The sequence below is a fragment of the Rhinoderma darwinii genome, chromosome 3, assembly GCF_050947455.1.
Source record: "Rhinoderma darwinii isolate aRhiDar2 chromosome 3, aRhiDar2.hap1, whole genome shotgun sequence".
Taxonomy (NCBI): Eukaryota; Metazoa; Chordata; class Amphibia; order Anura; family Rhinodermatidae; genus Rhinoderma; species Rhinoderma darwinii.
Window position 1 is genome coordinate 358,961,844 of NC_134689.1, and position 12,002 is coordinate 358,973,845.

Sequence of the window (12,002 nt, forward strand, 5' to 3'; positions counted from 1 at the left end):
GCCTCTTCTTTACTGATTAGAGGCAGAATAAACATTTACATTAAGTGACTCACCGGTAACGTCTCAGATTCTAGTTCTTTTTCTCCATCCGGTCCAGACCTCTATGATGACTTCTCCCGGTCACAGACCATTTCTGCAGTTTGCCGCTCAGATGTCTTCAGCTTCTCACTTTACCAACATTTCTGCACCTCTAAATAAATATAAAGTTATCATTATACCACACACTACACCCCTAAATATAATAGCGCCATACACTGCACCTCTAATTATAATAGCACCATACACTGTGTCACACACACACACACACACACACACACACACACACACACACACACACACACACACACACACACACACTGTGCCCCCTGTAGATAGTGCCTGCCATAGAGCCCCCTGTAGTTAGTGCCCCCATATAGCCCACCCCTGTATATAGTGTCCCACAAATAACTCCCCCTATAGTGCTCTACAGATAGCCCACCCCCGTATATAGCCCCCTGTAGATATAGCCCAGCCCTGTATATAGTGCTCCACGTATAGCCCAACCCTGTATATAGCCCCCTGTAGCTATAGCCCACCCCTGTATATATTGCTCTAAAGATAGCCCACCCCTGTAAATAGCCCCCCTGTAGATATAGCCCACCCCTGTATATAGCCCCCCTGTAGATATAGCCCACCCCTGTATATAGTGCTCCACAGATAGCCAAACCATGTATGTAGCCCCCCTGTAGATATAGCCCACCCCTGTATATAATGCTCCATAGATAGCCCACCCCAGTATATAGCCCCCACTGTAGATAGACACCCCCCGTAGATAAAGCCCCCCGCGTGTAGATAAAGCCCCCCCCCGTAGATAAAGTCCCCCTTGTAGATGAAGGCCCCCCCATGAAGAAAAAGTCCCCCCCCCCCCGTAGATAAAGTCCCCCCGTCCCCCCGTAGACAAAGTCGTCCCCCCTGAAGATACAGCCGCACACTTTTATTACAATTAAAAAAAACAAAAAAACAAATTCAAACTCACCTTATTCCCGCTCCCACGCCGTCCGGCAGCCGTGGAGACCTGCTCTCTTCTGCGCAGGCCTCCTGGGGATTGAACGCAGCGTCTATGAAAGGCGCTGATTGGCTGGGCAGGATGACTTTCCCTGTCAGTCAGTCAGCGCCTTTCATCGACGGAAGCGTCACTGGTACAAAAGGTACCAGTCGCTTCATTCGTGGAAAGGCGCTGAATGGCCGGGCACGGAACGTGCCCGGTCATTCATTGCTTCTAATTATACCTGTGTCCTTGCGACACAGGTACAATTATAGTGCAGGAGGAGGTGGCGCTGGCGCCCCCTCTAAGCTGCGCCCGGGGCACATGCCCCGCTTGCCCCCCCCTAGCTACGCCCCTGTACATGATAGGCTTAGATACATGGCCCCAGTAGACAGTATCACACATGATAGACTTAGGGCTTATTCAGATGAGCGTGATTCTCATCTTAGTGCTGTGCGTTGAAATAGCGCACAGCATACGCACAACGCATAGCATGGAGCTACTGAGACATGCGTGAGTTTTCACGCAACAAGTGTCTGTTTCGTGAAACTCACTGCATGTCCTATATTGGTGCATTTTCACGCACATAGTCGCCCATTGAAGTCAAGAGGTGCAAGAAAATCACGGACAGTACACAGACGCACATCCGTGTGCTGTCCGTGTTTCACGGATCAATTACACTGAGGAAAAAAAAGTGTTTGCAAGAACGTGAAAAACGCATGCCACACGCAGAGCACACTGATGCAAAAACGCAACGTACACGGACAGATTTACGTTTTTTACGCACGGAAATCTGTCACGCTCAAGTGAATGTAGCCTTAGATAAAGGTCCACAGCAGTAAGTGTCCCTGTGCTAACCTTCAGGGGTAAATATGTCATTTCTGGGGCCCCAAGCAAAGTTATGTCTCGGGGCTCTAATCAAAGACACCTGTAGAGCATTCCCCTTACGATGCCCCCTGTATACAGTGTCACAACCCCCCTGTATGGTTCCACGCAGTCCCCCTGCCATACATTGCCCTTGTAGACAGTGCCATGCAGTCCCCTGTAGGAAGTCCCACATAACCACCTAGCGTAGCTAAAGGCTCATGGGCCCCGATGCAAAAATTCTTACTGGGCCCCCCGCCCCCGCAAACTTCTCATGGCCGACGGTCCGCAGCTTTCAGCTGCATCGCTGGGTCTCCTAAGTGACCCAACAATGCAGCACTAGCAGCCGGGGGCGTCACTAAGGCTGGGTCCACACACCCTATTTACGGACGTAATTCGGGCGTTTTAGCATTGAATTACGTCCGAAAATGCGGCTCAAAAGCGTTGGCAAACATCTGCCCATTCATTTGAATGGGTCTTACGATGTTCTGTGCCGACGGTCATTTTTTTTACGCGCCGCTGTCAAAAGGCGGCGCGTAAAAAAGACGCCCGCGTCAAAGAAGTGCCTGTCACTTCTTCAGGCGTAAATTGAGCCGTTTTCCATGGACTCCATAGAAAAACAGATCCAATTACGTCCGTAATGGACGCAGCGAAAGACGCCTGCACATGCCATTACGGCTGAAATTACGGTGCTGTTTTCTCCTGAAAACAGCCCCGTAATTTCAGCCGTAACAGACGCTGCCGTGTGAACATACCCTCAGGGCTTAAAATGTCAGGGAAATAGCCCCAATACATATGTGTCCGCCCAAAAAAAAGTGTGTATATGAGACCGCATAGCATATCTATTGCACTACGACCCTATAAACTATGGATAGGATTAGATACAGTGGCTCAGCAGACAGTATCACACATGATAGGATTAGATACAGTGGCTCAGCAGACAGTATCACACAAGATACGATTAGATACAGGGCCCAGCAGACAGTATCACACATGATAGGATTAGATACAGTGGCTCAGCAGACAGTACCACACATGATAGGATTAGATACAGTGGCTCAGCAGACAGTGCCACACATGATAGGATTAGATACAGTGGCTCAGAAGGCAGTATCACACATGATAGGATTAGATACAGTGGCTCAGCAGACAGTATCACACATGATAGGATTAGATATAGGGCCCAGCAGACAGTATCACACATGATTGAATTAGATACACAGCTCAGCAGACAGTATCACACATGATTGGATTAGATACAGGGCCCAGCTCGCTGACATTGCGTCTCCAGCGCTGGACCCAGGATAGGTAAGAATAATAATTTTGCTTCTTTATGTGTTACTGATTATTTTTGTGTGTTTGTGTTTTTTTACAGGTTCGGTTGTTGGACTTCGGATACGAGGACGACTTCAATGACGGCGTTTTTTTTATTCTCAATAAAATGGTTAATGAGGGTTGTGTTTTTTTATTTCAATAAAATATTTTTTCTATGTGCTTGTATCTTTTTAAACTTTATTATCACCGCCTTAGTAATGGCCGCCGGCTGATTGACAACCTCCATTACTAAGGCGAGGCTTAATGTTAGCAGGTGCAGAGGCTAACACTAACCCCCATTATTACCCCGGTACCCACCGCCACCAGGAGTACTGGGAAGAGCTGGGTACGTACCAGTACCCGACCATCTGTAGTGACGGGCAGGCACCGGGGTGGCCGCAGGCTGGTAGTATTAGGCTGGGGAAGGCCAAAAACAGTGGCCCTTCCCACCCTTGTAATGCTGCCTGCTGCTGCTGTGTTGTATCTGACTGGTTATGAAAATTGGGGGGGGGGGGGAACCCCACATCGTTCTTTCCAATTATTTTTTATTTTTATTTTTTTAAATGACGTGGGGTCCCCCCCATTTTTCATAACCAGCCAGATACAATAAAGCAGCAGCAGCCTAGCATCCCCAGGGTAGGAAGGGCCACTGTTTTTGGCCTTTCCCCTCCTGATAATACCAGCCTGCGGCCACCCCAGTGGCCGACCATCACTACAGATGTTCAGGTACTGGATCGTACCCGGCTATTCCCAGCACCCCTGGTGGCGGTGGGTACCGGGGTAATAAAGGGGGTTAGTGTTAGCCTCTGCATCGGCTAACACTAAACCCCGCCTTAGCAATGGATGCTGTCAATCAGCCGGCGGCCATTACTAAGGCGGTAGTAATATAGTTTAAAAAAAAAAGACAAAGACATAGAAAAAATATTTTATTGAAATAAAAAAAAAACCCACACAGCCCTCATTAACCATTTTATTGATAATAAAAAAAAAGCTGTCATCGAAGTAGTCCTGGAATCCGACGTAGTCCAACGACCGAACCTGTAAGAAAACACACAAAAAATGATTAGTAACACGTGTGTTAGGCTTAGATACAGGGCCCATGTGTGATACTGTCTGTGGGACCCTGTATCTAAGCCTACCACAACGTAGGCTTAGATACAGGGTCCAGCAGACAGTAATCTTATACAGTATAAGATTACTGTGTGCTGGCGCCCTGTATCTAAACCTACAGTGTGGTAGGCTTATATACAGGGCCCGTCAGACAGGATAACACATGGGCCATGTATCTAAGCCTACCATGTGATTGGCTTGGATACAGGGCCCAGCAGACAGGATCACGCATGGGCCATGTATCTAAGCCTACCATGTGATTGGCTTAGATACAGGGCCCAGCAGACAGGATCACGCATGGGCCATGTATCTAAGCCTACCATGTGATTGGCTTAGATACAGGACCCAGCAGACAGCATCACACAATCTGTGATCCTGTCTCATGGGCACCCTAAGCCTGCTACATCGTAGTCTTAGGGGTTGTACAGTCCCTAAACATTGATGGCCTATCCTCAGGATAGGCCATCAATAGCTGATGTGTCTCTCGGGACCCGCAAATCAGCTGTTTTGAAGGGGCCGCAGCACTCGTACGAGAGCTGCTTCCCCTTCATTTCACTACTCGCCCACATTGTGAATCGCCGACACGGATTCACAGTGTGACCGGAATGAAGTGACAGGAATGAAGGGGAGCAGCTCTCGTACGAGTGCTGCGGCCCCTTCAAAACAGCTGATTGGCGGGTCCCGGGAGTCGGACCCCGCCAGTCAGGGCTAACCTTACCTTCCTCTTCGGCCGCGGCGGGAGTTCTGTCGTGTCGATGCTGTGCGCGGCGCATAGCGCTGTGACGTCATGCGCTACGCACAGCGCTTGACGTCAGGACCTCCGCTGCGATCCGGAACCAGGAAGGTAAGTAAAGTATGTTACTATAGTAACAGGGGCCCGCGGCCCGAGTTACTATAGTAACTTTTTATTGATGTGGTGCGGGGGGCCGTGGGCCCCCCTGGCTTCGGGGCCCGGTCGCAATTGCGACCGCTGCGACCCCTATAGCTACGCCAGTGTATGTATGTATATATGTGTGTACATGTATGTGTGTGTATATGTGTGTGTATGTATGTATGTATGTATATAGACAGCATATCATTAGCACTACGACCATATAGCTATGGATAGGATTAGATACATTGGCTCAGCAGACAGTATCACACATGATAGGCTTAGATATAGGGCCAAGCTTGCTGACATTGCGGGTCCAGCGCTGGACCAGGAAAGGTTAGTATAAGAATTGCATTGCTTTTTCACGTGTTACTAATATTTTGGTGTGTTTTTTTTTACAGGTTCGGTTGTTGGACTATGTCGGATTCAAGGACTACTTTGATGGCAGAGTTTTTTTCATTTTCAATAAAATGGTTAATGATGGTTGTTTCTTTTTTATTTCAATAAAATATTTTTCCTATGTCCATGTATTTTGTTAAGCTTTTTTACTACCACCTTAATAATGGCCGCTGGGGCTTAATGTTAGCCAGTGAAAAGGCTAGCACTAACCCCCCTATTACCCCAGTACCGACCGCCACCATTGGTACCAGGAAGAGCTGAGTACGATCCAGTACCCGACCATCTGTAGTGATGGTCAGGTACTGGGGCGATTGCATGCTGGTATTATAAGCCTGGGAATGGCTAAAAACAGCGGGTCATCTCACCCTGGTAATGCTAGCCTGCTGATGCTATGATGTAGCTGGCTGGTAATAATGGGGGTTAGTGTTAGCCTCTGCACCAGCTAACACTAAACCCCGCCTTAGTAATGGACGCTGTCAATCAGCCAGTGGCCATTACTAAGGTGGTAGTAATGAAGTTTAAAAGAAAATAAAAAGACATTGGTTTTTTCCTCCCCACCTTCCAAAAGCCATAATGTCTTTATTTTTCTCGTCGATATAGTGCTATGAGGTCTTGATTTTTGCGGGACGAGTTGTAGTTTTTCTTTGCACCATTTACTCTGCCGGATATTGTACTAGGAAACTGAGAAAAAATTATTTGTGGGGTAGAAAAGGAAAGAAACAGTGATTCCTCCATTGTTCTTTGTGCATCGTTTTTACAGAGTTCGTTGTGCAATTCAAACAACATGTTAACTTTATTCTGTTGGTCAATACGATTACGGCGATACCAAATATGTATGGTTTTTTCTGTATTTTACTACTTTTACAAGTAAAAACCGAAGTGTAAAATATAAAATGTATTTTGTGTCGCCAAATTCCGAGAGCCATAACTTTTTTATTTTTCCGTCGATTATGTAGTATGAGGGCTTATTTTTTGCGGGATAAGCTGTGGTTTTTAATGATATCATTTTGGGGTACATGTGACGTTTTGATCACCTTTTATTTCATTTTTTGTGGGAGATTGGGTGACCAAAAAATTTAGATTCTGGTGTGTACAATTTATTTTTTTTCCGGCGTTCACCGTGCGTGTGAAATAATGATATAATGTAATAGTTCAGACTTTTACGGACGCGGCGATGCCAATTATATTTATTTATTATTTTACTATGCTCTAGGTGGAAAATGGGAAAAGGGGGTCTTTTTGAACTTTTAATTTTAATTATTTTTTTTTACATTAAAAAAAACGTTATTTTACTAATTTTTACTTTATTTTTTTATTAGTCCCCGGACTTCAACCAGCGATACTAAGGTATTGCAGTATATCGTGACTCTGACCGGAGGCAGGGCTTAATAGGAGCACAAAGATGGCCGACCTGGGGTTCTTCATTAGGCCCCCAGGCAGCCATACCAACCATCGCCCCCCCTGCGATTGCGTTGCGGGGGAGGCGATGAACTGTTAGAGTGTGTCGCCTCCCTCTTTCTAACGATTTAAATGCTGTGGTCGCTATTGACCGCGGCATGGACCGTGTTCACTCCGTGAGCCCGTTCCATACTTCCCTTACCCAACTTTGGTGTATGGATACGTCAAATGTTGGGAAGGGGTTAAAGATTATTTTAATAACCAATTAACGGTAATATTTAGAGATACGTACGATTTATTGTTCGTATTTGGATTGTTGATATGACAGGTTACGTGTGAAACCCTGCACTTTGACCCTGTGTGACGTCTGCTCTTCTGATTATATAAATAATTGTCAACGTGAATTATAATTTTCCATGCCTGAAAAATTTGAGGCAGCGCTCAAATGGACGGTGAAAAATAAGAAGCATTATTCACCTAAATGTGCAACGCTTCCTCCTCAATTGAATTGGTCTAAAACATCGCACATGTGGGTGATACAATACTATTTCTCATTTGAACACATTAGCTTTTCTTCGTTATTACTTTTCTAGTCACCCTGTATTTATATATCCCCCCTCTTATACTATGGTATCTTCTTTGTACACCATGGTGCCATAATGTGATGACTTCATAAAGCAGATATGTCATCCACCTTCTTGACCAATCATGGTATGTTCTTCCATGGTGTCATAGTGTGATGACATCATAAAGCAGTCATAGGTTAACTTATCACTTTCTCCTTGATTTGACCTCTCTGATTATGGCGAGTGTACTGAGCAGAATGCTTATTTTCTGGCTTATCTTTGCTTTATTTGTTGCTGAAACAGCAGCATCTGAGAATGACCGACCATCCAGGTCTTCTCCCATCCCAGCTTATGCTGAAGGTAAGAACAATGTCCTTTATTATATGTAATATGGAAGCTTGTAGATAGAAATGCCGCAGTTGTGGATTCTCTAGTGTGAAGAACTCCCCTTTATTACATGTGTTTTATACATAGGGGGGATGTAAAGTGGGTGACCTCTTAAAAGCAGATCTCCAGGACCCCCCGTTATTACGGCTCATTTGTCTCAGTACATGGGAGGCCGTTACCTTACTGTAATATACATGTTATGTGCACATAGTATATACTTATCTCTGGTATTGATGGAAATGTAATGATAAAGGAGGTGAACTCTTTACCAGTGACTACAGATGTACAATGTAGGACCCTCCAGTAATCCACAATCTGCTATTACATATCACTACGATGTTTGGCCCCAGATGTCACCAATGATAATAAAAGGTCATGTGTTTCATTCTTTTCTTATAGGAGAAACACAACGTGATTTTCTCAGGGGTTTGAGACAACTCAAACAAATCATGGATGAATTTCAGTCCGTACAAGGTAAGTTTATTTATTGCCACCATTTTATTCTACAATTGTCCTCCCATCTTAAAGGGGATAAAATCTCTGTTATGTCAATCACATAGTGATCACAGTGACCGGACCCCCAACTAATCTAAGAACAAGGGGGTCCTGTCCCCATACTGTAAATTATAAGGAATATTAGAAGTCATGTAGAAATGTCCTCAGCCGGCAGCCTGTTATATGTCCTACAGCTCCCTGGTGACCTCTAATATTCTTCTCAGTTACAGTAGGAGATACATGATCACATATATAATAATAACAGATTGGTACTATAAACATATGATGTATATTATACTCAGGATAGATAATACAGGAAACATAAATAACCAATAAATGGAATGTCCTTCACATAGGAACATCTGATGTACAAACTGAAAAACCTAAAACACGTCTGAGGAAAATTGTGGTGACTCTTCCTCCGACCATCGATGGTAAGTGTCTTCTGGACGTCTTCTGTGTCTTCAATGGCAGAAAACTCATTATATTCATCATTTACATTGTTTATTTGATTTTTCTATAATATATTGTTTTATTATTTACAGAAAAGACGTCTGGCGAGATAATAAAACCATCGTCCATCGCCGTGCCAACATCCCCTGCAGGTAATATAATAACACATTATACAACAGACTCATCTCTATCCATAGAGGACATAGTCCCATACTGTAAATTATAAGGAATATTAGAAGTCATGTAGAAATGTCCTCAGCCGGCAGCCTGTTATATGTCATACAGCTCCCTGGTGACCTCTAATGTTCTTCTCAGTTACAGTAGAAGATACATAATCCCATATATAATAATAACAGATTGGTACTATAAACATATGATGTATATTATACTCAGGATAGATAATACAGGAAACATAAATAACCAATAAATGGAATGTCCTTCACATAGGAACATCTGATGTACAAACTGAAAAACCTAAAACACGTCTGAGGAAAATTGTGGTGACTCTTCCTCTGACCATCGATGGTAAGTGTCTTCTGGACGTCTTCTGTGTCTTCAATGGCAGAAAACACATTATATTCATCATTTACATTGTTTATTTGATTTTTCTATAATATATTGTTTTATTATTTACAGAAAAGACGTCTGGCGAGATAATAAAACCATCGTCCATCGCCGTGCCAACATCCCCTGCAGGTAATATAATAACACATTATAGAACAGACTCATCTCTACCCATAGAGGACATAATGGCTCCGCTTATACATGCAGCAGTCAGGGACAGAAGATACAAGTCTCCATCCCGCACATTGTCTTGAGTCCACACTCAACATCCTGGAGGAGGCACCTGAAGACACTTGTGGTCAGCAATGTATAGAAGGACGTCCAGTCAGGAGGAGGAATCCTGGAGACATTTCAGTAGACTAGAACCCCATTACTTCACCATATAGAGTCATGTATTACACTAGAACATGGTCCCTAATGATCCCCCAATGCTGATATATAAGGAGAGTAGGGAACAATAAGGCGTCTACTACATGTGGAGAAGGTGGGCTCCGCCATTATATTGTCTCCATAACAATGTTGTATGTGAATGACTCTCTGCTCTGTGCAGCACATCAGAATGGATTAGGATTATTAGGATTAGATCAACAATTTCTCTGTATTTTCTTCCAGGTCCAACAAGTGCATTAACAACAAGCACAACACAGGGGTTTACATCCCCGACTGCTTCTGATCTACAGGGGATCGGTGAGTTCTCTAGATACATATATTGTCTGTTCTAGTACAAGGCTGATACTGGAATAAGATTCTCCATATATTGGGGTCACTTATTGTTATTTTTTTGTGAATAATTATAATATGTTCTTGTTTATTATAGTAAAGACGTCTGCTGCAACTGAACAACTGTTGCCGACCACCACGACCACATCCCCTGCAGGTAATATAATAACACATTATAGAACAGACACATATCTATCCATAGAGGACATAACGGCTCAGTTTATCATGCAGCAGTCAGGGACAGAAGATACAAGTTTCCATCCCGCACATTGTCTTCTGTGTCCACACTCAACATCCAGGAGGAGGAACCTGAAGACACTTGTGGTCAGCAATGTATAGAAGGACGTCCAGTCAGGAGGAGGAATCCTGGAGACATTCCAGTAGACTAGAACCCCATTACTTCACCACATATAGTCATGTATTACAGTGTTAATGGATTAGGATTATTGGGATTAGATCAACAATTTCTCTGTATTTTCTTCCAGGTCCAACAAGTGCAGTAATAACAAGCACAACACAGGGGTTTACATCCCCGACTGCTTCTGATCTACAGGGGATCGGTGAGTTCTCTAGATACATATATTGTCTGTTCTAGTACGAGGCTGATATATTGTACTAAGTATCTATATATAAAGTAGATGACTAATAATGCCGTTTAATTACTTCTATGTAATAGAATAGGCTGGACAAGCTATGAATATATAGTTATGGAGGGTAATTCAAGTACTTTTCTCACATAGGACACTCCAATGGAATTTCCACCAAAAAACAACTAAAATCCATCATTGTTCCACGTGGAATCCTCCATGGTAAGTTTATCTTGATCTTCTTGTTGTTCTCAGCTTCATATCTTGTTCTTCATGTGGAATCTATAATTAATAAAAATGTAACATCTCCAAATGTCCCAGTGTAGAAGAAGCGGAGATGTAGAGGGGACTGGAAACCATGGAAATATTACAGGAAATATATATGATGCTCTTATCTGGAAATAATAATTCCTAAGAGAGTCTGAATACTCAGTTACATCTCTGTAGTCTATTTGGTAGAAATGAAATCTTCAATAATAAAAGTGCATGTGAATTTTTATCATACAGGAGAAATCGGTTTTACCACAACAATTCAACCAAAGAAAATCCGGGTTGTATTTAGGAGAAAGCTTGGTAAGTTCTGTCTGAGGAATATCTTTATAACCATTGAGACAATTAATCTCCTGAAAATTACATGTAACCATGACCCAATGTATTTCTACAGACAGTAATTGTCATGAGGCAGTTGTAATTGGAGCTGTTACTATATATATATATACATATACATACATACATTTATAGTGCATGTAGCTCTGGCCTTATACCTACAATATAATAAATTATCTCATACAAAGAAGGACAATATGGTGGTAGATCCACCGCTGTGTAGAAAGACATACTGCACCCTTTTCCAGACTGGCACGCCACTCACCAGTATTATTTATATATGACCCATTAGAATAACATGAAAGGGTTTGACCCTTTGCTCTACATGACGCTTTATTCCACTATCAATGAAGGAAATATCTCCTGATGGAGCTCACACTCATATTCTACATTGACTGACAATATACACCAGGCTCTCCTCCAGTCCACTATACCCCATAGCTTTCCTGTGATAAATGGGTTCACTAATCTGGTTGAGTAGAAAGCACAGAACCTACACAGTGGCCATATATAAGCACTAATACACTGCAGAGTTATACATTAGGAGGAAACATCTGCAATGGAGTAAAAAGAAGATGGAAGGAAATACATTGAGTGTACTAATGCCCACTAATGCCACAGCCTGTTACCAGTAGATGTATCAG

General features: G+C 43.3%; 1 long non-coding RNA gene across 1 annotated transcript; it reads left to right on the forward strand.

Moving 5' to 3' along the window:
- The first annotated feature begins 9,333 nt into the window (after window positions 1-9,333).
- LOC142748242 (uncharacterized) lies at window positions 9,334-10,126 on the forward strand. Its single transcript, XR_012882202.1, has 3 exons — window positions 9,334-9,406; window positions 9,518-9,577; window positions 10,058-10,126. It is a non-coding gene; the product is annotated as an uncharacterized LOC142748242 (long non-coding RNA).
- The last annotated feature ends 1,876 nt before the right edge of the window (window positions 10,127-12,002 follow it).